The sequence below is a fragment of the Mangifera indica genome, chromosome 17 (genome assembly GCF_011075055.1).
Source record: "Mangifera indica cultivar Alphonso chromosome 17, CATAS_Mindica_2.1, whole genome shotgun sequence".
NCBI classification, from domain to species: Eukaryota; Viridiplantae; Streptophyta; class Magnoliopsida; order Sapindales; family Anacardiaceae; genus Mangifera; species Mangifera indica.
The window spans coordinates 1388329-1416299 of record NC_058153.1 but is presented as its reverse complement, the minus strand read 5'-3'; the positions used below and the strand labels follow the sequence as shown (position 1 = coordinate 1416299).

At 31.6% G+C, this 27971-nt stretch overlaps 1 protein-coding gene and 2 pseudogenes across 1 annotated transcript in view; all 3 read right to left on the bottom strand.

Moving 5' to 3' along the window:
• The window catches only part of LOC123200686, a 38923-nt gene extending 32513 nt beyond the window's left edge, over positions 1 to 6410 (bottom strand). The window contains exon 1 of the mRNA XM_044616015.1: positions 6009 to 6410. The gene's annotated coding sequence lies outside the window, so the exon portion shown is untranslated. The remainder of the gene's footprint in view (positions 1 to 6008) is intronic.
• Positions 311 to 24895, bottom strand: LOC123200852 (annotated as a pseudogene).
• LOC123200685 lies at positions 18290 to 21048 on the bottom strand (annotated as a pseudogene).
• Positions 24896 to 27971: the final 3076 nt, after the last annotated feature.

The following is a 27971-nucleotide window of genomic DNA, read 5'->3' as shown; positions in this document are numbered from 1 at the left end:
TACATCTTTTATTCGCTTTCAGATTTTCAATTTTCTTAGAATAATTTTTAAATACTTTCAGTAATGAATTAAGTTCAAAGTAGTTTAAAAAAAAATAGACGTTCCAGATATTAATTCGTAATATTTTTCCTTCGGTGGATAATACTTCTACGAAGAGATGTTATATCTAATAACATAATAATATATTATTTATATACTTAAATTATGTAATATTTATATATACACAGATGATTTTATTGACAACGAAATATTTCATGATTAACATCATGCAAAAATATTTTATTTAAAAACCACAACATGATCATATACATACAGCTTGCTCTTTTGGCTGTTCTCAACCACTGTTATTCACCCGTACTCATCTAATGCTAGCAAGGCATTGCGCCGCCAAAATTACATACCAGATAGATTAAGCTCGTCAGGTTCCAAAATCATAGAAGCGAGGTTTTCCAGCCATTTTGGTTGTGGGGTATTCTAACAATCTGAGCAGAGAATTGTCAAAAACAGTATCGCTTCCTACTTCCAACTGGCATTTCTTAACCTCTTCGGCCTCAGTCATGTCGGTTCCTTTAAATTGATGGTTGGTGTCTGTGATTTCAAGCCCAAATTTCTTATGGAAGTTGATAGCATCTTCATTGTTTGTCTGCACATGCAAGTAAACCTCCCATATAGTTTGCTTCGAACAGAGATTGAGAACATGGTTCAATAACTTTGTACCTGTAAACATCCAAAAATTCAGATAATAGCTTGGTTATATGAAAATTGTTTTAGCCCAGGCTTGACTCTCTGATTGAATAGAAAGACAAATTTGATGAAAATAAACTTAAAGTTGTATGTATTTCCAATTATCATAATCAGGTCTTTATCAAACAGAGACTCTGCTCCTTAAAAGGTAATCCTCAGATGCTGTTACAGAGATATAGACAAAACGAAACTGATGGGCATCTCTAAACCTTTTTGGTAGGCGACAAGTGACGTAAGTAATATTGCAACCAAACAGCAGCATTATGAATGTGAAATGCCAATCTTTCATGACTGCTACTACAGAAGCCAAGGCAATGTGATCACTACCCCATTTCTGAAAAAGACAGCCAGAGACGTAGTTCAATTTTAGAATATCATAAGATCCAGAATAGATTGCTGAATTTACAATGGTAATGAAAATTTTCTAAACCTTTCAAATAAACCCTTAAATAGTAGAAAACCCAGCATTACCTTTGTTGGGAATCCCAGGGTCCACTGCATAGCATGCTTTGGCATTGGAGCAAGAACACTAGAATGCCTGTATGTGAAGTCAAATTTGAAAAAAATACTTCAATTGCACAGTTGTATCTTGTAACTAAAAAGTTTCAAATTCAAGCTGAAGTGTCCGCACACCCATGCAACAAACGTAAAGTTGAATGACATATTTCAGTTCAATATCACCCCAAACTAACAAGGAGTAGAATCTTAAAAACAAACTTACCATATGTAATCAACTATGCCCTTGAAACAACTATTGTAACTGGTCACCAAGGGCTCTCCATTAGAATCCCTTGTACCTGTACCATCCTGAACAGTTGAAAAAAATTTAAAAACTAGGATTTTGCTTTCCTTTAAAATAATTAAGAATGTGTCAAAGCTAAATCTGCGAGATCTGAAAGAAGTACAAGCTCAACAATGATCTACCTCCACTTCTGTATAAGTGCTTTTAAGCTGTAAATGGTGTTCCAGAAAGGTGCAGTCTTCATTGCCTGTTGCAGTTGCCATATCGATTGGAGTCCACAATGATGTATCGTACGTTGCATTCTCCACATCAACAGCCTCAGAACCCAAGGGAGGAGAAATATTATGGAGAAATTCAGTGCCAAGTTCCTCAGAAGAAGCACCCAAGGTAGATCCTACAAACTGATCAGAACTAGAAGGAAAGAAATCTCCATTCTTGTGTAATTCAGATAAAAATGTCTTGTCATCTTCATCTATAATTCCACCTACTTCAGCTTCATCTAGATTTCTCCTAGATAGATTCTCCAGATTATTAGCAGCTTCATCTGGGGTATTTATAGATAGATTCTCCAGCTTAATAGCTGCTCCATCTAAGTTTCTCACCAACAGATTCACCAGTTCAACAGATACTGGGGAGTCAATAGTAGAAACACCAGAGATGTCAGTTTTATATTCAGCTGAAAAGCTAACCTGTTTTACATCAATACCTGATAGATGTGGAAGTTCAGAGTTGGAAGCACTCATGACTTCCAGACTACATTCAAACCTTCTATTATGATCATTACACACGAGGGAGAGTTTAGAGTAATCATGAGATCCATTACTTTCTATTATTATGTTTGATTCAGAATGTTCACTTGATGATCCATGATTTGAATGTGAGGAGGCATCTGTCCCCATCTCAGTTAAATCAGATTTACATTGAGATGGGAAGCTCTAGAATGAGACAATTTACAGATCCCATCATTACTATGATATTTATCAGAAGGAAACTGACCTTCACTGCAAAGACAACTTGAACTTTCCTTGAAAACATCTATCACTGTCTGCTCAGTTTCATTTGCTGCCACATCACCGAGGGTGCTCTCATTCATGCATTGCATATTGCTGCAAGCCTCATTATCCAGATTTGGCAATGCGTCATTGGACTGAGATGGAGATGAGTTGTTCAAACAAGGAACATTTTCAGGATCACCATATTCATTGTTCTTCTGCATGTCAGAGAGAGGATCACTCAGCTTAACACCAACTTCCTCCTCATCTACCACCAGTGGAGCTTGTATTGAACCACCAGTAGGCTGGATTGGCTTATTAGCTTATTAGCTTCAACAACTGAAACACACAACAGACACAAAGCTTATCTCACTTTTACAAACCCCACCTGAGATTAGGATTATATGGCTTCCATGAACCAGTTTGAGCAGAAGCTTCCCTTGATACCTACTCTCTGTCCACTCCAGACAAATCTAACTGAAGCAAACAGCGCAAAATTTGAATTCCTACTGTCTCAATCACTGAAAACAAAGAATATACAGTAAAGAAAATTTTTTACCTTCTGCTCTGAAATAAAGCTGTATAATGGGCTCTGTCACAAAAACAAAAATGTTACAGTTAGGGCATCAAACTCAATGTATCTATAAAGACAAAACTTGCCGATATTGTCCATAAACAAAAAATACCAAAAAAGACATTTCCCACTAAACAATGCTAACTGAAGCTTTACTTGTGAAAGAAGTGATTCACCTTTGGTGTACAATTAAAATCCCCACAAAGAAGAACTGGAGCATCATTCCAAATCTTTGAAACAGCATAAGCCTTATCCAAAAGTGTCCTAACCTATTGAAGATATATTGACATAATAATTAAGGCAAATTCACCTAGTAGATGTGAGTACAGTTCATACCTGGCCAAGCTTAATTTCCCCTCTTTTGGGAATGTAAAGCACATGAATTTTACAGATGACAACCTTACTAGAACCTGCTGAACTGGCAATTCAAAGTACAAGCTAATGAAATGATATCCCAGCAACATTTGGACAACAGTTTTGATGCAACAAACCCCTATATATTTTCATCATTAATGTTTACAATCAACCAGATAACTATGATTGAGTAGTCATGATATCTACTAAACAAATGTTATGATGTATACGAAGCAAAGTATTTTGAGTAAGTAATAATTTAAAATGAATTCTAGAACAAAATAGCGGACTAAGGTGTAGAAGCAAATACGCCTAGAAATATCAATGTGAAGTTTTTTACCGATAGTATTAAGCATTAATTAAACCTTTAATTTATATGATTAGCATTTACTTTGAATAAATCAAAACCACAGATCTTAACATTTCATTTTATTATCAAATTGCAATTATACCCAGTCATATTTATATCAATGGTGTCTAAAATTATAGATATGAAATCAATGAAGAAGAGACAACTCTTACATAATCACGAATATTAGATATACATATTTATTGATCATATACTTTTACCAGCAATGCTCATATCGACTATTGTGAAAAACAACAAAAAGATGTTCCACATAATTCCATACCAAATTTATGAAAATATTTAACTTAATATCTTCAAACAAGCATTTTACAAATTTCCCGAGTTACCTTATTGAGAGAGGCAATCCATTTTCGTTGAAATTTTGACCCAACATCTATTCAATGAAACGAAAAAAGAACTTCATGGGAAGTAATCATATCAATCAATAAAATTCAAGAAAAAATTCATCTAGAAATAAATATTTACAGTAGGTGAATCCTAGTAGGTTTTCAAAGTAATAAATCTTGATATACCTCAAGCACACATATCTATGCAACATTATCCCAAAGTCCGAGTTTATTATACTCGATGGATTCCTCATACAACAATTCGAATCTAATATACAGATCATTGAATGAATGTTCAAACTACATTAGCAATAAAATTTTCTTATAAGTAATATGAGAAGAACATCAAAGTTGAACTTCAATATAATAATTTGAAATCTTGAGACCCGTAGAAATCGAGAGGAAAAAGAATAAAAAAATTCTAATTAAATATATGCAGCTAAATACTAACTAGAATCCAGTATTATGGAGACCAAATTTCGGACATTACCTACAGTAGACCCAAGTAGAAAAGAGTCCTTATAACTACTGGATGTTATTACAGATTTCAAAGAAGAGAATATATGAGCAAGTTTCAAGAGTGAGATAAAAGATAGATACCAGAGATATCTTGATATATTTAGCCATTACAAGAGGTTATTAATATAATTTCAACTGCTCCTAGTAAACAGGAACTTCTAATAACCCAAAGGGCTACATGACTCTAAACTTTATTCTAGCTTCACCACGGGGCACTCTAGGACTAGTAACCATGACTTTGCTGCACTAAATGACAACATCTCATCGTAAGTTAGAATGGAGGTCGAAAGTAAAGGGACTATATATTCAAAATAAGATCTATTGCCATGAATCAAGCAAATTAAATGATAGAAGTAAGCCAAGTGCCGCAAAATTGAACAAGACTTATAACAACAGGAAGACAGCGAACCTTGATGTTCGCCAAAAGATTGCACATCCATCAATGGCATTTCCAGTTCGCATCTATAGAAGACTAAACAAAGTTACACTATAATTCTCGACAAAAAAATAATTTTCCTAGTCCTTAAAACAGATTAAGTTATCTAACTGTTATGATTAATGTCTACGCTAATTGAAAATGAGAGTGTCAAATTCCCCTTTTCCTATATCCAACTATGTAATTCTTGAAATAGAGTCAATAGGCATTATAATTAAAAAGGATAATAGATTTACACACATTTGATCCAAACTTCTGGGTTAGAAAACATAAGAAAATAAGGCAAAGGTTGCATTTCAAAACTCACCTTCCAAATGCCACTGTAACCTCTATTCCTCAACTCTGACTCAAAGTCTAGAAATTTATCAACCTCTTGAAAAAGGGAATTACAAACTGTTCGTTATTAAAAAGAATAAACAAAATGCAACAATAAACCATGCAGGATAAAAATCACGAAACAATAAAAACTTCAGTTATTCAAAGTCAGTAAATTTACAACAGACAAAGAAAATTGCCAAAAAAGAAAGTCTGCAACAATCATAATTGATCCAAACTTCTGGGTTAGAAAGCATAAAAGAATAAGGCAAAGATTGGATGGTCTTCATGAAGTAGTAGATTTAAAACCTGAAAACACATAACGTCTGCCGACCATAATCCAAGTTCAAAAATTATACTTCTCTTCCTCCACTCCCAGTCTAGCATGTGACGCGGTATGTGATAGTAAAGTTTGCCCCGGTGAATAATAGCAAGGTAGTCGGCCAGCAAATTATACGAGAGAATTAAAAACCGCTCTGTCAAGCAAACAAACAAACAAACAAAGTCAATCCAACAACCAGCTTTACTTTTGAAATGAACCAATAAACAAACTCGTATCATAATCGAGACGCTTTTAGTGGGCGTGTAATTAGAGAGAAGACAATGACAAAGGAAAGTACAGCAGGGCGATACAACATGGTGGCGAGGAATTGGAGACGAGCAGAACGGCTCATCGAGTCGCAGTGACGAGAAAGTAAGCGCGTTGAGCACGCTCTATGTCAAAAGCGTGTGTCTAAACAACTAAATGTGTACCTCATCCTCAAACGATGTCGTTTATTTCCTCCTTGTCAACTCCACGGTCTATATCTCTCTTCTCCAGATCCACGCCTGTGACTGTTTCTGTTAGATCCCGCTTTAAAGCGTCAGCTGATGATTCAGATGGAAAAGTTTTCTGTGTTAGCTCTGTGGGTTGATTTCATAGTCTGGTTCTGATTCTAAGTAGGATTTGTTTTTGGTTACATATATTGAACGCTTATTAGCTTCAACAGCTGAAACGCACAACAGACACAAAGCTTATCTCACTTTTGCAAACCCCACCTGGGATTAGGATTATGTGGCTTCCATGAACGAATTTGAGCAGAAGCTTGCCCTGACACCTTATCTCTGTCCACTTCAGACAAATCTAACTGAAAAAAACAGTGCATAACTTGAATTCCTACTGTCTCAATCACTGAAAACAAAGAATATACAGTGAAGAAAAGGTTTTACCTTCTGCTCTGAAATAAAGTTGTCTGATGGATTCTGTCACAAAAACAGAAATGTTATAGTAAAAGGCATCGAACTCAGAGCTTCTGTAAAGACAAAAGTTACATAGCTAAATGAATCTTTTCTTGTGAAAGAAGTGTTCACCTTTGGTTGTACAATTGAAGTCCCCACAAAGAAGAATTGGAGCATCATTCCAAATCTTTGAAACATCATAAGGCTTGTCAAAAGTGGCCTAACCTATTGAAGATATATTGACATAATAATTAAGGCAAGTGCACTAGTTTTAACTGATATAGGGGTAGATGTGAGTCCAGTGCATATCTTGCCAAGCTTAAAAGCATATGAATGCCGCTAATGACGAGGAATCTTATTTGAATCGGTTTATTTTTATTGAGGGAGATTAATTATATTAAATATATAAAACCTCAAATTAAATGGTTGGTTTTACGTTCATTAAATTTGATAAATCAAGAATTTTGATGCCAATCTCAAACTCAAACTCTCCAAGGCTGAATGGGGTACCAGAAATTTATAGCTTTTGCCAGTGAAAGAATCCATTGGAGGTTACAGATGACAACCTTGCTAGAACCTGCTGAACTGGAAATTAGGAGTACAGACTAATGAAATGGTATCCCAGACATTTGGACAACAGTTTTGATGTGACTAACACCTATATGTTTTCAACAATAATGTTTACAATTAAACACATCACCATGATTGAGTTGTCTTGATGTTTATTAAATCAATCTTATGATGCATATGAAGCAGAGGTTTTTTTTTCTTTTTCTTTTTTATTTTACAAAGTCATGGAAAAAGTTGTATTCAAATTAAACCTAATTCTAACTCGATTGCCAATCCAACTTGATTGAATCTAAAATGAGTTCTCATGATTATAGTTCAAGCCCAAACTCAAGTCATGAGAGGTGTTCCATGGAGCATCTCTATTCCACCTCTGGTTGATTTAGGTTTTTTTTCAGTAGTTTATTTCTTAGGGTTTTGTTTTTCCCGTTAATTTACTTGTAATCATCACTTTCTTTTTAAATTTTATTTAAATTCAATTGTTGGACTCTAATTTTGAAAATATTATGTGCACAAACAATATAATTTAAAAGTATAGTTCTTGGACATACAATTAGTTATTTATAATAAAATTAAACGATTTTTATTATAACAAAATTATGTATATAAATAATAAGTATAACTTTATATATAAATAATAATATATTATTGTATGATTAGATATTATTTTATCTTTAATTTAAAATTATATAATCACATGATAATATGTGATTATTTGTACAAATATCATTACCCTTTTTATTATCATAAAAAGGTGAATAAATATACTTTTTAATCTTAAAGGGTTGAATCCAAATTAAGTTGACTCATTTGTGGAAGTCATTTTAGTTTAATTCGATTGGGTTTTAGTTTGTTTAGATCAAACTCTATCGAATTCGAACTAAAAGGGTCACTAGATTTTAAACCCATGTTTGCAATTTGATTTGGTTTGAACTTAATTCGTGATTTGATTTAAATCATATTAAATAATTTTTAAAATAATATTATTTTATTTATTATAAATTAAATGTCATCATTTTTATTAATAAGTTATGAACTTAAAAAAACAAATTTAAGTTATGAACTTAAATTGAATTTCAAACTTTAAACTTAGATCCTGGAAACTATCCTTAATTTAAAATTAATAAATTTGAATTACCTTATTTTTTATTTAAGTCCAGACGAGGGATATTTCTACGTTTATTCGAATCATCCTTATTTCCATCAAAATTAAGGTGGAAAATAACCAATGAACCAAAAGCAAAATTATCCTTTGCCGGAGAAGAGATAAAAATAATAATAATAATAATGTGACTCTCTTCCATCAATACTATTCCTCTGAACAAAAATATATTGAAAACCTCGAAGGTCAAAAAAAGAAAAAAAAAGAAAATGGAGCCATCTACGGGGGGAAGATATTCTGAATGACCACCTGTTCCCCAAATAATCGTCTGAATGATGAAGGTGAGGATGTTAAATTATGAAAGTGAAAGTATGAGCGATGAAACTTTTAAATTACATAATAAGATAATGAGAACAAACTAGATAAGTTTCTTGTCCTCCAAGCATCTCTAAGTGTCTGCTCTTTGGGGAAAAAGGCAGTGCAGTCTACAAAAGAAAACATTTTCCTTAGAGGAAAGAGTTTAACGGATAAAAGAGTATGGGCAAGGTCTATATTAACAATATGTTAAAGTTAATTTTTTATTGGCCAAAGGACTATTTCCCATCAAAATTTTATCGTAATCTCAAAGATATATTTATAATAGATGAAAAATCTGAACATCCATTTATAGATTAACTTTTGTTATAATTTTTCGTTAGAGATAAAGGTAAAATCTTTATTTTATCCTTAAACCCTAAAACTCTAAAAATTTATATAATTTTCCCTTCTTAATTTAGAAAACTAATAATTTATCTTCATTATTAAACTTTAAAAATGATCCATTTCCCCCCAAGGGGAATTTTTTCTATCTTCGATGACCAGTTGCCATTCCCATCGTCGACGACCTTTTCACCATCTTCTTCTCCCCCGACCAACATTCCTACCTGATTGATTTCGTCGATCAAAGATAATTTGTCTTCGTACCTTTGGGGAAAAATATAGTTTTTTAAAGTTTAATAATGGAGAAAATTTATTAGTTTTCTAAATTAAAGAGAGAAAATAATAGAAATGTTTAAGGTTTTAAAGTTTAGTAGTAAAATAACAATTTTACTCTTCACTTTAATAAAAAAATTTAATGGAAATTAGTCTATAGGTGGGTATTTGAGATTTTCAATTGACATAAGTATATTTTTAATATTTGACTAAAACTTGAATAGAAAATAGTCTTTTGCCCTTTTTTATCCATAAAATTATATGCACACACTTTGAGTACACATATATATACACACTTATATATATCATTATGTGATTTAGTAATTTTAAATTAAAAATAAAATAACATATAATTATGTAATGATATGTATAAGTGTTTATATGATTATATACCTAAAGTAGATACACATAATATTACTTATTTTTTATTTATCTAATTCAATAATTATGAGATTTTTTATTATATATGAAATTTTACTTATTTGATATGGTTTGTTTGATTCTAAAAAAATAGTTTGGTTTGAATATAATTCTCTATTATTAAAAAAAAAACAGTTTTTTATAAATAAATCCAAAAATTAAAAAAATAATTCCTGTGTAGCAACCACAAGTAAAAACTATATCATTGAAACCGGAGATAAAAATAATTAAATTGAACCCAAACATATTAACTTTTGACAGAAGAACATCATAATTCCAATCCATATAAATAAATTACCAAATTCATACAGAAACCATGCAACAATCGAAAACCAATTATTTCGTCCATCAAGAGTGCCGGAACAAGTGGTCAAGTGTACCGCAGTCAATCATGTAATCCTGCTTTGTTATTAATGGAAAGCTTAATCTTCTCAATGTATTATATAATATTCATGTTTTTAAAATAATAATAAATAAATAATAAAATACTTAAAATGATATCAATTTGTATCTATAATAATTAATATATCATAAGTTAAGAGTTCAATCTTAATATATCCTTAAAGGAGACTTATACTCTTTTATATATAAAAAAGTCAAGTGATAAGACTTCAACTATTGAATCAGATAAATTAAAAGTTTAATATATATAAAAATAACTTCAGTTTTATTTATTGGTCTGAAAAATATAGAACTTATTTGAAATTCATTGAACTTCATAAGAAAATAGTTTGAGAAATCTATAAAGATTGAATTTGATTGAATCGAATTCAGTATTAGAATTTGGCCCTCTGACAAAGAAAGAAAGGCAAGTTCAAACGATTAGTCACTCAGCATATCAACCAATTTTCAATACACATATCATCTCTTCTTTGTTCTATTATATCTTATAATACATATGATGTATTGTAAGATAATAAAGATCAATTGGCCTTTAAATAAGTTTTAGTTTAATACATTTTATATTGATCTTATTTTATTATTTATTTATTTAGTTCCCTCTTTTTTCACCTCTATCCAATATTACCGGCTCCCTCAAAATACAGGAACTAGGGGTGGAAAACAGTCAGACGGCCAAAATCAAAATTGTCGAAAACAAGACAAGAGAGGAAAAAGATTAATATTAAAACAAATAATAAAATTATAAATATATATTTTAAATATATAAATAAGTATATATTTAATATAAATCATTAAATGGTTAAATATTTATGTATTAAAAAATAAGTAAATATAATATTGCTATAAAGCAAAAGCGGCTCCCTCCCGTCCAAAGAATTCCTCAGGGAAAAAAAATGATATTGGAAAACACGGTCAATCTATATCTGTAAATCTTTAAGGCAATATATTTTCATAGTAATTTTTCAGTTCCTCAGCTCTTTAAGAGCCCTTTCTCATTTATTCAATTTTTCAACTTTCAAAACGTAGAAGATGCTTTACTGGTACTTCCTTCTGTAATTAATAACACACCTGCCTTTATAAGTTCAGCAACTGTTTCTTTTATCCTTGAAAATATTTTATATAAAACGTTCCTTAATGGAGAGGTTATGGTGCCAAAGAGATCTGGGGCAGCTCAAAAACTCCACCAGTTGGCTCAGAAAATAGTTCAGTCGTGAGTATTGAAATTCTTATTTAACACAAACGGTGGAAAAGGAAGAACATAGTATTCCTGCAAAAGGAAGAACACATCATTCGCACGAGGGCTTTTATATTCCTACTGTAACCATAAAGCAACCGCTTACATAAGTTATTTTAAGTCCACAAAATGGAGTGCACAATCATCTCACAAATCACAATACACTCAAAGCAAGAAATCATACTTACTTTGGGCGCCATGCTGCATTAGCTGACATAATTATTCTCATAATTACTCCAAACAACAAACAACCCTACGGCATGAAATAATATACTTGGCACACTAGAATTTTCAGATTTCCAGGTCTCCGTCAATTGTGGGAAAAGAATTCCGAAATTTATTGAAGATAACAATTTTGTAAAAATAAATCTGAAAGGAAAAAAAAAAAATTCCTATACAGCTAGCAACCGCAAGTAAAAACCTTATAGAAAGCAAAAATTATTAAATTGAAACCCAAATATATATTAATACAAAAACCTTTGACGGAAGATCATCAGACATTACAATCTATATAAATAAATTACCAAATTCACCCAAAAACCATACAACAATGGAAAATAGATGTGAAAAACTGTCATACGGCCAAAGCCAAAATCATCGGCATAAAAAAAGGAATTATCTATGCCAGACAGCAGGACAAAAACATTTGCAAAATTCTGCTGCAAGCAACTCCAAAGCACAAGAAGGCCAATACACAGCAGGCATAACACCAAACAAGAACCCCAGATGGCACACAAAGGAAAACAAACGAGCAACCAAGGCTAAAGCACCGCACCAGAAAGAGAAAACAGAGATTCCACACCAAGCAGAATCCGCCACAAGCAAGCAAAGACTGCAACAAGTGGGAAAAAGAAACCCAAAAACAATAAAAGAAAAAAATTTTCACACAGTAAAAGAGGAGCATCAAGGGAGAATATAGTTCGTAACTTGGTAAAATTAGGGTTTCCTACTATATCATTGAAACTGGATATAAACTTGATAGCAACCGATAGAAAGATCATTGTACATTCCAATCTAACTTTACCAAATTCAAGCAAAAACCATACATCAGTGGATAAAACCACTTATTTTAGCGATGCAGACACAACTGACAAGACACATAGCTGATGAGTACGAGTAGCAGATGAGAGCACCGAGGCCAGATCTGCACAAGACAAAAAAGGTCGCAAATCACTCCACCTGCAAAGCATCCACATTCCCTGATACTACTACGGAGACTTATATTAGAAAATGATTAACGAAAAAGAAGAAAGTAAGGAATTATTTTGATGAATTGGGTGGAGAAACTAAACCATTTTGGGACACGCCGAATGACCAATCTTCCAGCTTCATTTATGCCACAAATAACTCTCGAGAAGGTAAAACCATACTACACTGATACGAAGGGAAAAAAAAACATAAATACAAGACTGTATCGCCACAAATAGACAGATTATAGAACATTCCAATCTAAATTATCAAATTCAAACTAACACCATACAACTCCGGATATTCACCAGTTATTTCAGCAATATAGACACAACTGACTAGACAAATAGCTGATGAGTACGAGTAGCAGAGATGAGAGCGCCAAGGCCAGATCTGCACAAGACAAAAAAAGAATCACAAATTAAGCCACATGGGAAAATTCTCTTAACAAACAAAATTTGAAAACCCCATATATAAATATACCTTCATGTGAGGTCCTCTAAACCTCCTCCTCGAAAGCATCCAAACCCCCTGATAGAAAGGAGACATCAGAAAATGATCAACAAAAAAGAGGAAAGTGAAGAATTATTTTTAAAAACTGGGTGCAGAAGCTAAACCGTTTTCGGCTTCCTCCCATGACCAAACTTCCATCTTCATTTATGCTACAAATGACTCTCGAGAATCCAATGACTTGGCTTGGAAGAAAAAACACTGTGCCAGCCCTAACTCCATCAACAAATATCATTATCATCTCTTGCCTTTCTGGGTCTGTGTCGTTGCAACGTAGGTCTGAGTGTGATATATTCGCTTTCGCATCCGCTCTAATTGTAATGGTGTTATGAAAGTGGTCTGGTCGTGCGGAGACTCTAAAGAACCTTAGTTGAAGCTCGACACCGGTGTTGTTCACAAAAGTAGTACAGCTTGCACCCATGGCTTTGTTCTCACACATGAAAATAATAGCCCTTTTTATGGCTATATATAATTGTGAACGGCATCCATACAGCACAAGACTACAGTGAAGAAAGAGGACAAATAGATATGCCCTAGAATGTTCCTCGATGGTGAATGTGCCATCAAATATCAGCAAGAGAAGGGTAGAGATGACGAATTCTTGGGCAATAATCTTATTTTTTAGCAACATAAGAGGGGCAGTATGCGGATAAGTAGAGACTACCTCCACTCATAAGTCACAACTATCAACACATGCTATGCATGGCAGCAAACCTGACATTTGGCATACTGCTTCATATTACTCAACAGATGCTATGCTTAATAATTTAATTATGGTAAGCTTCGACTATTTTGATAAATTTTTTATCATCAAGGTCGTAATATGAAGGCCATGCAACCTGCAGGCCAACTATATGTCAAGTCTAGAGAACCAAATTTTATAGCATAGACTCAAATAACTGTTGGGCATGCATAGAATATGAGATGGTTATAAATAGGGTCATGCTTGTGTGAGAAAGCAACACAACTCACTTCAGGAAAATGGTTATTTTTATGATCAGATGTTATAAAAATATTTGGTGTCATTTTTATTATAGTATTTATATTAAGTAAAAAATAATAATAATCACAAAATTTTAATGATATCTATATTAAAAATCACTGACATTTATGAAAAGTGTACAAATTTTAAATGTATATCAATTCTTTTTAAAGCTTCTTCTATCTAAATTCCACACGTTAAGCTACCTCATTGGAGCATAGACTCAAATAGCTGTTGGAGCCTTCTTTTTTAACTTGAGAAATTGAAATTTTTACCACTATTTTATTTCGTGTATACAAAAATACCACCTATCCTAAAACTTAAACAAATATACCACAACAGTAACCATCTTTCCCAAAATACCCCTCTTTAATCTTTCAAACATATATTCTCTCTTTCTTCTTCTCTACAACTTTTTTCTCTCCTCTTTCTCATCTTTCAAGTGATAAAATAATCATGTAGAAAATATAATAAATGTTTCAAAAATAAAAGAAGAAAGGAAAAAACTGAAAAGAGAAATAGATTTCAGATTAACAATTCTTTACTTAAAAAAAAACTGAAAAAAAAAGTGAAAAAAGGTTGTTAAAAAAAAAACTGAAGAAAAAAACTGATTGGCAAATCTTATTTGGTAGATTTCAGAGTTCAGAAAACTGGAAATCTTATCGATAGATTGGGTATTTAATTAAAAAGAAAACTGGAAAAAAAAATTAAAAATAGTTGGCAAGGGTTGGCGTTTTATAATTTTTGGGGGTTGACGTTTCCGCCAACCCATAATACTTTTTAACAAGCAAATGGTTGGCGTCACCAGACACCAACCCATTATATTATAATATAATATAATATAATATAATTATAATATAATATAATTATATTATATAATTTAATATATAAAATAAACTGATAAGGGTTTCCGCCAATCCTGACAATAATATATACATATATTATATTATATAAATATTATATATAATATATTAATATTAATAATAATATATTATAATATATTAATATATATTTTATTATATATAATATATTATAATATATAATTATATATATTTTATTATATATAATATTTAATATAAATATTATATATATATATATAATACCAAAGGTTGGCGGCATCGCCAACCTTTGGCGACGCCAAGGGTTGGCGACCCCGCCAACCTTTGGTAATTATATATATAATATATAATATATAATATTAATATATATATATTATTAATTATAATATAATATAAAAATATAATATATTATATTATTAACAATATATAAAATATATTATAATATTATAATATATAATATTATATATATATATATATATATATATATATATATATTATAATACTTAATAAGGGTTGACGGAATCCGCCAACCTTCACTGTTATATATAATATATAAAATATATATTATAATATATATAATACATTTTTTATATATTATATATATTATAATATATATTATATAATATAAAATATTATTATTTTATTTTATATATTATAATATATAATATTAATATATTATATATAATATTATTTAATAATATTAATATAATAATATAATCTAACAATATATATACATATAAGGTTGGCGTAATAATTCCCAGAATTTCCCAAAAAAATATTATATAATATAATATATGTATATATTATTTGCCATTTTATATAATATATAATATATTTTATTTTATTTCATAAAAGGGTGCGTATTTCAATTCTTGTATTTTGTATTTTATAAAGAGATGAGACTCATATCAATGAAAAAGCTACAGTATTATATTATAATATAATATATATATATATATAATATATAAACCAAGGGTGTCATAATATATAAACCAAGGGTTGGCGGTATCGCCAACCCTTGGCGTCGCCGAGGGTTGGCGATGCCGTCAACCCTTGGTAACAAAATTATATATTATATTAATATATATTATATTAATTATAATATATTATAATATATTAAATATAATATATAATTATATAATTATAATATATTACATAATATATAATATATATAATAATATTATATTATTAATAATATAATATGTTATTTTAATATTATATAATTATTTTATTAAATTATAATATTATATAATTATTAATAATATAATATATTATTATAATAATATAATATATAATATATTTTAATATAATTGTTTGGCCAATTGTTTTTTTATTTTTGTTACCACCAACCTTAAAAAAAAATAAAGCAAGCAGAGGGTTGGCGACGCCAACCCTCACAGATATTAAAAGGCAAAGGGTTGGCGTGGTGACCACGCCAACCCTTTATAATATAATTATATAATTATATTATATTATATATTATATTATTATAATATTATAATATATTTTATATATTATAATATAATATAATTATATTATAATATAACTTATTTGATATATTTTATTATATAATATATATATATATATATTATATTATATTATATATAATATTTTATATTATAATATATAATATAATATAATTAATAATATATATAATATTATGTAAAATTTTATATTATATATTTTAATTATAATATAATTATATAATATAATTTATATTATATTATATATTATGTAATATAATTATATTTTAATTATAATATATTATAATATAATATAATTATATTATATTAAAACAAGCAAAGGACGCCAACCCTTTGCTTGTTTTAATTTTTTTTTAGGGTTAGCGTCGCCAACCCTTGACATTAACGTCAACCTTCAAAAATTAAAAAAGAGTTGACATGTGGCCAATCCATGTCAGCCTTTTTTATTTTTTTTTTCATTTTTTTTAATTAAATACCTATCTTATTTGTTAAAATTGAAATCTAAAATTTACAGAATAAAATTTCATAGGTCTATCAACCAGTTTTTTTTTCCAGATTTTTTTTCTACCAACCTTTTTTATTTTTTTTCAGTAAAGAATTCTTAATCTGAAATCTATTTCTTTTTTCAGTTTTTTTCTTTTGTTTTTGAAACATTTATTTTATTTTCTATATGATTCCTTTATCATTTTGGAAGAAGAGGAAAAAGAGAAAAAAAAGTTGCAGAGAAGAAGAGAGAGAATTTATGCATGAAAGATTGAAGAGGGGTATTTTGGAGAAGGTGATTACTGTTGTGGTATATTTGTGAAAGCTTTAGAATAGGTGACATTTTTGTATACACAGAAAAAAATAGTGGTAAAAATTTCAAAATCCCTTTTAACTTTGCCTTGGGAGAATGCCAGAACGGTGGGGGGTCTTGAAATTGCGGTGGGTCGGTGAAATTGGGTTGGGCTGTCTCAGGGTGGGGCTCTCAAAAGCGGGGGTTGGGCTGTGAAAGTGGGGTCAGAACAGAATCTCTTTTATGGCAGATAATGAAATAGCTTTGTCAACTTGAGGCTGCCCGCCACATGCACAATGACAGCACTGAATAAAAAATATTTGTTGAAACATGAAAGCATAGAACGATGAATCTTTCACTTTCACGGGCCCTACCTTGACCTCTGTTTTTTCCTCCCTTGACTTTCGAGTCTTCGTCAATATTAAAAGAAAAATTGTATGTTTAAAAATTGTGAATTGTTGAAGGCAAAAAGAAATTTATCAATATTCAAAATTTAATAAATCAAATATTTCAAAATTGTATTTCCAATTAACGACTTATAAATTATATTTATCAAAATTAATGTTATAAAAATATTAGGTATCATTTTTATTATTATATTTATATTTAAAAATTATGAAAAATAGAAATTAAAAAATCAATGACTTTTTAATATTTATATTTTAAAATAGCTGAAATTTATAAAAAGTCAAAAAAATTTTAATTGCATTGAAACAATTTTAGAAAAGTTTTTTTTTGTTAGTACAATTTCAGAAACCTTTTTTCCCACTAAATTGCCCTTTATATTGTACTGTGCATTTTACCAGATGAATTCCACGTGTGTACTGACAACCATGGTCCGGTCACTGAAAGTGGGGTCAGATGAGCATCATTTATACTACATTGCAATGATTGATTCCCTATCATGGACTGCCAAAAGTGGGGTCAGTTGAGCATCTTTTCCGAGTCTTAATGTCAAATATAGCATTCAAGTACAAGAAGGATAAGGAACTTGACTAATGTCTTATCCCAATGACAAAAGAATAATATTATATATATTTATTTTTTAAATATAATTTATATATAAATAATTATTATATAATTAAAAGTTTTATAATTTTTAATTTAAAATTATTTAATTATATAATAATATATTATTTATATATTTAAATTATGTATAAAAATATTTACACAATTTTATTATCAACAAAATATTGCATGATTAACGTTATACAAAAATACTGGACTTAAAAACCACAACATAATCATATACATACAGCTTGCTGTTTTGGCTGTTCTCAAGCACTGCTATTCACCAGTACTCATCTACTGCTAGCAAGGTATTGCGCCACCAAAATTACATACCCAGATAGATTAAGCTCGTCAGGTTCCAAAATCATCGAAGTGAGGTTTTCCAGCCATTTTGGTTGAGGGGTATTCTAACAATCTGAGCAGAGAATTGTCAAAAACAGTATCACTTCCTACTTCCAACTGGCATTTCCTGCTTAACCTCTTCGGCCTCAGTCATGTCGGTTCCTTCAAATTAATGGATGGTGTCTGTGATTTCAAACCCAAATTTCTTATGGAAGTTGAGAGCATCTTCATTGTTTGTTTGCACATGCAAGTAAACCTCCCATATATTTTGCTTCGAACAGAGATTGAGAACATGGTTCAAGAACTTTGTACCTGCAAACATCCAAAAATTCAGATAATAACTTGGTTATATGAAAATTGTTTTAGCCCAAGCTTGACTCTCTGATTGAATAGAAAGACAAATTTGATGAAAATAAACTTAAAGTTATATGTATTTCCAATTATCATAATCAGGTCTTTATCAAACACAGACTCTGCCCCTTAAAAGGTAATCCTCAGATGCTGTTACAGAGATATAGACAAAAAGAAACTGATGGGCATCTCTAAACCTTTTTGGTAGTCGACAAGTGACGTAAGTAATATTGCAACCAAACAGCAGCATTATGAATATGATCTGCCAATCTTTCATGACTGCTACTTCAGAAGCCAAGGCAATGTGATCACTACCCCATTTCTGAAAAAGACAGCCAGAGATGTAGTTCAATTTTAGAATATCACAAGATCCAGAATAGATTGCTGAATTTACAATGGTAATGCAAATTTTCTTAACCTTTCAAATAAACCCTCAAATAGTAGAAAACCTAGCATTACCTTTGTTGGGAATCCCAGGGTCCACTGAACAGCATGCTTTGGCATTGGAGCATGAACACTAGAATGCCTGTATGTGAAGTCAAATTCAAAAATAATACTTCAATTGCAAAGGTGTATCTTGTAACTGAAAAGTTTCAAATTCAAGCTGAAGTGTTCACACACCCATGCAACAAACGTAAAGTTGAATGACATATTTCAGGTCAATATCAACCCAAACTAACAAGGAGTAGAATCTTAAAAACAAACTTACCATATGTAATCAACTGTGCCCTTGAAACAACTATTGTAACTGGTCACCAAGGGCTCTTCATTAGAATCCCTTGTACCTGTACCATCCTGAACAGTTGAAAAAAATTTTTAAAACTAGGATTTTGCTTTCCTTCAAAATAATTAAGAATGTGTCAAAGCTAAATCTGCAAGATCTGAAAGAAGTACAAGTTCAACAATGATCTACGTCCAGTTTTGTATAAGTGCTTTTAAACTGTAAAGGGTGTTCCAGAAAGGTGCAGTTTTCATTGCTTGTCACAGTGGCTATATCGATTGGAATCCACAATGATGTACTGTACGTTGTATTCTCCACATCGATAGCCTCAGAACCCAAGGGAGGAGAAATATTATGAGAAATTCAGTGCCAAGTTCCTCAGAAGAAGCACCCAAGGTAGATCCTACAAACTGATCAGAACTAGAAGGAAAGAAATCTTCATTCTTGTGTAATTCAGATAAAAATGTATTGCCATCTTCATCTATAATTCCACCTACTACAGCTTCATCTAGATTTCTCCTAGATAGATTCTCCAGATTATTAGCAGCTTCATCTGGGGTATTTATAGATAGATTCTCCAGCTTAATAGCTGCTTCATCTAAGTTTCTCACCAACAGATTCACCAGTTCAACAGATGCTAGGGAGTCAATAGTAGAAAAACCAGAGATGTCAGTTTTATATTCAGCTGAAAACCTAACCTGTTTTACATCAATACCTGACAGATGTGGAAGTTTAGAGTTGGAAGCACTCATGACTTCCGGACTACATTCAAACCTTCTACTATGATCATTACACACAAGGGAGAGTATAGAGTAATCACGAGATCCATCACTTTCTATTATTATGTTTGATTCAGAATGTTCACTTGATGATCCATGATTTGAATGTGAGGAGGCATATGTCCCCGTCTCAGTTAAATCAGATTTATCTTCGAGATGGGATGCTCTAGAATGAGACAAGTTACAGATCCCATCATTACTATGATATTTATCAGAAGGAAATTGACCTTTCACTGTGTTCGGATTGAAACACTTGTCATCAATCCAATGGTTTAATTATATTATAAATGTATGTTTTGAGTTTTAAAAGAGGGAGGGAAGAAAAATATTAGGGTTTGGGTTTGAGGGTAGCCACCTTTGGCTGATTTAAAGAGGTCTCCGACGCCTCGAATAACCGAAAAATATGAGGTCCCGAACTTTTTGAATTGTTCGGTTTATCTTGTAATGTTTTAGTTATTGAAATATTTTAGTTTATTATGTTTTTTGTGTTTTGGTTGAATAAGAACTAGATTCCTAACAAATAGTATCAGAGCATTCGATCTAATGGAAAAGATAGATGATGGTCGGAAAAGTGAAGAGTCGTCGGAAAATGTTCATGAAGGAGGCTGATTTGAAGAAAAATCATCACAGGGAATCTGGTGTTCGGACGAAAGAATCCCCTGCTCTTGTTCAAGAATCTGCTCCACATGAATGCCCAGAATCTGCTGCTCTCTTTCATGCTTACAAACCGAAGCTTTTTTCGCCTTCACCGGAGCTGCTAAAGCAACTGCAAATTTCCTGTTGATTTTGTAGGACAGACCGATATGGAATAAACAGAGAAGTCAGACGACGGAAGGAAGAAAAGAGAAAGGAGAGAGAGAGAGAAAAATTTTTTTAATTAAATTAAAAAAAAAAAGGGTGAAGGCAATAGGTAGGTTTATTGGGAAGAGAAAAAAGAAGAGAAGTGGGGCCGTTGGGAAGAAGAAAAGAAAAGTGAAGAAGCACAGGAGAGAGAAAAATATATATATATTAAAAAAAGAAAAAAAAAGAGACAGTTGTAAATAAAAAAAAAAAATTTTAAAAGTTAAAATAGTGGGCAGGAAACAGCTTTGGATAGGAAGAGACAACTGAAAAAAAAAATTCATCTTGAGGACAACATGATTTTGAAGGGGAGGGAAATGTTAGGATTGAGACACTTGTCATCAATCTAATGGATTAATTTTATTATAAATATATGTTTTGAGTTTTAAAAGAGGGAGGGAAGAAAAATATTAGGGTTTGGGTTTGAGGGCAGCCACCTTTGACTGATTTAGGGAGGTCTCCGACGCCTCGAATGATCAGAAAATGGGAGGTCCCGAACTCTTCAAATTGTTCGGTTTATCTTGTAATGTTTTAGTTATTAAAATATTTTAGTTTATTATGTTTTTTGTGTTTTGATTGAATAAGAACTAGATTCCTAACACACTGCAAAGACAACTTGAACTTTCCTTGAAACCATCTATCACTGTCTGCTCAGTTTCATTTGCTGCCACATCACCAAGGGTACTCTCATTCATGCATTGCATATTGCTGCAAGCCTCATTATTCAGATTTGGCAATGCGTCATTGGACTGAAATGGAGATGAGTTGTTCAAAAAAGGAACATTTTCAGGATCACCATATTCATTGTTCTTCTGCATGTCAGAGAGAGGATCACTCAAATTAACACCAACTTCCCCCTCATCTAGAGCTTGCATTGAACCACCAGCAGGCTGGATTGGCTTATTAGCCTCAACAACTGAAGCACACAACAGACAAAGCTAATCTCACTTTTACAAACCCCACCTGAGATTAGGATTATATGGCTTCCATGAACCAATCTGAGCAGAAGCTTGCCTTGATACCTACTCTCTCTCCACTCCAGACAAATCTAACTGAAGCAAACAGTGCAAAATTTGAATTCCTACTGTCTCAATCACTGAAAACAAAGAATATACAGTAAAGAAAATTTGTTACCTTCTGCTCTGAAATAAAGTTGTATAATGGACTGTCACAAAAACAAAAATGTTACAGTTTGGGCATCAAACTCAAAGTATCTATAAAGACAAAACTTACCGATATTGTTCATAAACAAAAAATACCAAAAAAGACATTTCCCACTAAATAATGCAAACTGTAGCTTTACTTGTGAAAGAAGTGATTCACCTTTGGTGTACAATTAAAATCCCCACAAGGAAGAACTGGAGCATCATTCCAAATTTTTGAAACAGAATAAGTCTTATCCAAAAGTGTCCTAACCTACTGAAGATATATTGACATAATAATTAAGGCAGATTCACCTAGTTTAACTGATATAGGTGTAGATGTGAGTCCAGTTCATACCTGGCCAAGCTTAATTTCCCCTCTTTTGGGATTGTAAAGCACATGAATGTTACAGATGACAACCTTACTAGAACCTGCTGAACTGGAAATTCAAAGTACAAGCTAATGAAATGGTATCCCAGCAACATTTGGACCACAGTTTTGATGTGACAAACCTCTATATGTTTTCATAATTAATGTTTACAATCAAACAGATAACCATGATTGAGTAGTCTTGATATCTACTAAATAAATTTTATGATGCATACAAAGCAACATATTTTGAGGAAATAATAATCCAAAATTAATTCCAGAACGAAATAGTGGACTAAGGTGAAAAAGCAAATACGCCTAGAAACCGCAGTGTGCAGTTCTTTATCAATAGTATTAAGCATTAGTCAAACCTTTAATTCATATGATTAGCATTTACTTTGAATAGATCAAAACCATAGATCTTAACATTTCATTTTATCATCAAATTGCAATTATACCCGGTCACATTTATATCAATAGTGTTTAACATTATGGATATGAAATCAATGAAGAAGAGACAACTTTTACTTAATCACGGATATTAAATATACATATTTATTGATCATACACTTCTACCAGCAATGCTCACATTGACTATTGTGAAAAACAACAAAAAGACGTTCAAGATAATTCCATACCAAATTTATGAAAATATTTGATCTGATATTGACAAACAAGTGTTTTACGAATTTCTGGAGTTACCTTGTTGAGAGAGGCAGTCCATTTTCGTTGAAATTTTGACCCAACATCTGCTCAACAAAACAAAAAAAGAACTTCATGGGAAGTAGTCATATCAATCAATAAAATTCAAGAAAAAATTCATCTAAAAATAAATATTTACAGTAGGTGAATCCTAGTAGGTTTTCAGGGTAATGAGTCTTGATATACCTCAAGCAAACATATTTGTGCAACATTATCCCAAAGTCTGAGTTTATCATACTCCATGGATTCCTCATACAACAATTTAAATCTACTATACATTTCATTAAATGAACTTTCAGACTACATTACCAATAAAATTTTCTTATAAGTAATATGAGAAGAACATCAAAGTTGAACTTCAATATAATAATTTGGAAAGGATAATAGATTTACACACATTTGATCCAAACTTCTGGGTTAGAAAACATAAGAAAACAAGGCAAAGGTTGCATTTCAAAACTCACCTTCCAAATGCCACTGTAACCTCTAATCCTCAACTCTGACTCTAAGTCTAGAAATTTATCAACCTCCTGAAAAAAAAATTACAAACTGTTCATTATTAAAAAGAATAAAGAAAATGTAACAATAAACCATGCAGATAAAAATCACGAAACAATAAAAACTTCAATTATTCAAAGTCAGTAAATTTACAACAGAACAAAGAAAATTGCCAAAAATGAAAAAGCTGCAACAATCATAGTTGATCCAAACTTCTGGGTTAGAAAGCATAAGAGAATAAGGCAAAGATTGGATGGTCTTCATGAAGTAGTAGATTGATAACCTGAAAACACATAACGTCTGCCGACCATAATCCAAGTTCAAAAAATTATACGTCTCTTCTTCCACTCCCAGTCTAGCATGTGACGCGGTATGTGATAGTCAAGTATGCCCCGGTGATCAATAGCAAGGTAGTCGGCCAGTAAATTATACGAGAGAATTAAGAACCGCTCTGTCAAGCAAACAAGCAAACAAACTAACAAAGTCAATCCAACAACCAACTTTACTTTTGAAATGAACCAATAAACCATTAACTCAATTCCGCTAAGCTAAACAGTTTTTACAATGTAATTAAAATTTGAACTAAAACATGCAAATTTAATCTTCCCAAATTCAACTTACGACAATGAAAAGTTGAAAAATTACCAGAATGTGGAGGCGGCGGCACCTTGGCGTACTCCCATGTCCGATAATCCAATGGTTTGCGACGGTTGGCCCGCACTACTTGATTCTGATTTTCATTAAACGATGGATGAGGATAACGGGACGGTTGATTTTGATTAGACGGCGGCGGTTGCGGAAGTGGCTGGTTAGAGAAGCTTCCTTGACGGACGGAACGTAAGTGCGAATTTCCGGCAACGAACTGGCCTCTCCCTCCGTTGTTCGGTCCAGCTGAGAAGCTTCTAGTTCTACCACCTCTCGTATTCTAAAAATTAAAAAACTTGTATCACGAACGAGACGCTTTTAGTAAGCATGAAAAGCGTGTGAACAAAGAGAAAAGACAATGACAAAGAAGAGTACAGCAGAGCGATACGACATGGTGGTGAGGAATTGGAAACAAGAAGAACGGCTCATCGAGTCGCAGTGACGACTGACGAGAAAGTAAGCGCGTTAAGCACGCTCTTTGTTAATCGCGTGAGTCTAAATAACTGGATATGCACCTCATCCTCGAACGACGTCGTTTATTTCCTCTTTGTCAACTCCTCAGTCTGTATCTCTGTTCTCCAAATCCAAATCCAAATCCAAATCCAGACCTGTAACTGTTCCTGTTAACTCCCGCTTTATAGCTTCAGCTGATCATTCAGATGGAAAAGTCGGTTGTGTTAGCTCTGTGGGTTGGTTTCATAGTCTGATTCTGATTCTAAGTAGGATTTGTTTCTGGTACATATATTGGAAGCTTATTAGCTTCAACTGAAACACACAACAGACACAAAGCTTATCTCACTTTACAAACCCCACCTGGGATAAGGATTACATGGCTTCCATGAACGAATCTGAGCAGAAGCTTGTCCTGACACCTCATCTCTATCCTTTCCAGACAAATCTAACTGAAGCAAACAGTGCAAAATTTGAATTCCTACTGTCTCAATCACTGAAAACAAAAATATACGGTAAAGAAAAGGTTTTACTTTTATGCTCTCTGAAATAAAGTTGGACAATGGACTGTCACAAAAACAAAAATGTTATGGTAAAAGGCATCGAACTCAGAGCTTCTATAAAGAAAAAAAGTTACATAGCTAACTGAAGCTTTTCTTGTGAAATAGGTGATTACAGTTGAAGTCCCCACAAAGAAGAATTGGATCATCATTCCAAATCTTTGAAAAACCGCATAAGCCTTCTCCAAAAGTGGCCCAACCAATTGAAGATATATTGACATAATAATCAAGGGAAATGCACCTAGTTTAACTAATATAGGTGTAGATGTGAGTCCAGTTCATACCTTGCCAAGCTTAAAGCACATGAATGTTATCGGCCCGCTTTTATTGGGATCGACTAAACAGATAAAACACCAAAATAAATTATTGGCTTTCTAATCACTAAACTGAATAAATCAAGAATCTCATCTTATTTTGATGTAAATCTCAAACCCCAACTCTCCAAAGGCTGCATGGGGTATGAGAATTCTATAACTTTTACAGTCAAAGAATCCCTTGGAGGCTACAAATTACAACCTTGTTATAACCTGTAGGACTGGAAATTCGGAGTACAAACTAATGAAATGGCATCCCATCAACATTTGGACAACAGTTTTGATGTGGCTAACCCCTATATGTTTTCATCTGTCATGTTTGCAATCAGACAGATTCCCATGATTGAGTTGTCTTGATACCTACTAAATCAATTTTATTATGCATACTATTAGAAATATATATTTAACTTATAAATATAAAAATTGAAACTTATATTACATAAAATTAATTGGTTTATGTTAAAGTTCAATCCATAATATTTATATACCATTTTTTTATGTTCTATTTATTAGATGTGAAAATTTTAGTCTTCAACACTTTCACTCAAATGTAACCATCTAGATTGTTAGACATGTCGTTTGGCTTAGTAAGTTTTTTGTTGGGTACGTTGTCACTTATATTTAAGAATATTTTAGGCTGTTAAGCTCACTATTTGTCTCGTGCTTTGATGTCATATCGAAAATATATATTGAGTTTACAAGTGTGAAGATTGAAACTTATATTACACAAAACTAATTGGGTCATGAGTATCATTCTTACTTTCATCAAAATTTAGATGGAAAATAGCCATTGGACCAAAAGAAAAATTATCCAATAAAACTTTATGAACCCATTTTAAATATACAAATGTATATATATTTATATGTGTCATCATGTGATTAGATTATTATAAATTTATGATAAAATAATATTTAATCATGTAATGATACATATAAATGTATATATATTTATATATTTAAAATAAATATATGTAGTATTACTCAAAATTACCATTAGCTGGAGAAATGAGAAAAAATAAAATAAAATAATGTGGCTCTCTTCCATTTGTACCATTCCTCATAAAAGAATATCTTGAAAATCTTGAGAGAAAAAAAAAAGGCCAAAAATTTTGTATCCACCCAAGTATGGTAAATATCGAAGTGACTTTCTCTAATTTTCGAAACTTTAAATATTTATTTATGAAAAACATTTTGTTAAAAAACTTAATTAAATTTAAAGGTAAAATCGTTATTTAATAAAAAATTTAAAAAATATAAAACTTATATTTCTCTCATAAATTTTAAAAACTAATAATTTCACTAATATTTAAAGTTTTAAAACTTTGAAAAGTAATATTTGCCCCATTTTCCCGCCCCTAACTTAGGGTTTTCTTCCTTCCCATTCCAACCATCATCTCTAGTGAATAATGACCGATATTTCTTCTTCTTGACGATGTCTCTCAATCTGAAGCCTCTCAATAATATCTGGATCAAAAAATTCAGAATTCCTTCGTCTAATTCAAAAAATCCAGACGAAAGAGCCCATTATCTAAACGACACCTTGGTCTCATCGTTGTTGTCTGAACGATGCTTGTTGTTCAAACGAATAGCTCATTTGTCTGGATTTCATTTGAGATGAGAAGGCTTCGAATCGAAAGATAACGTTGGGAGGAAGAAAGATTGACCATTGTTCGTCAGATATGATGGCTGAAGTGGAAAGGAATAAAACTTTAAATTTGAGGAAGTAGAATGTTATATTTTAGAGTTTGAAAACTTTAAACGGGAACAAAATTGTTAGTTTTTCAAATTTTTATTAAATAATAGTTTTAATTTTAATTTTAATTAAATTTTATTTATTGATAAGTTTTAAAAAATTAGAGGGTATTATTTTCGGTTTTTACTATATTTTGGGCGGGAAGAAGTATTCCGACAAAATAGTAATAATAATAATAAGCCAACGAAGAGACAACACGTCAAATGGTCCCCATATGATAGTCTCAGTCACAAAAGAAAAAGAAGTCATGAAATACCAAAATTTAACTTTAAATTACATAATTCGATGATGACAAGAAGCAAGACAAGTTTCTCTTTGTTTGGCCCCAGCTCCATTATGAGGGTGCGCTCATGCGCATATAATTGCCTGTTGCCCTTATTGGAACAGAGAGAGAACGTTCCCAAATTTTATTTTTAGAAAAAGATGTT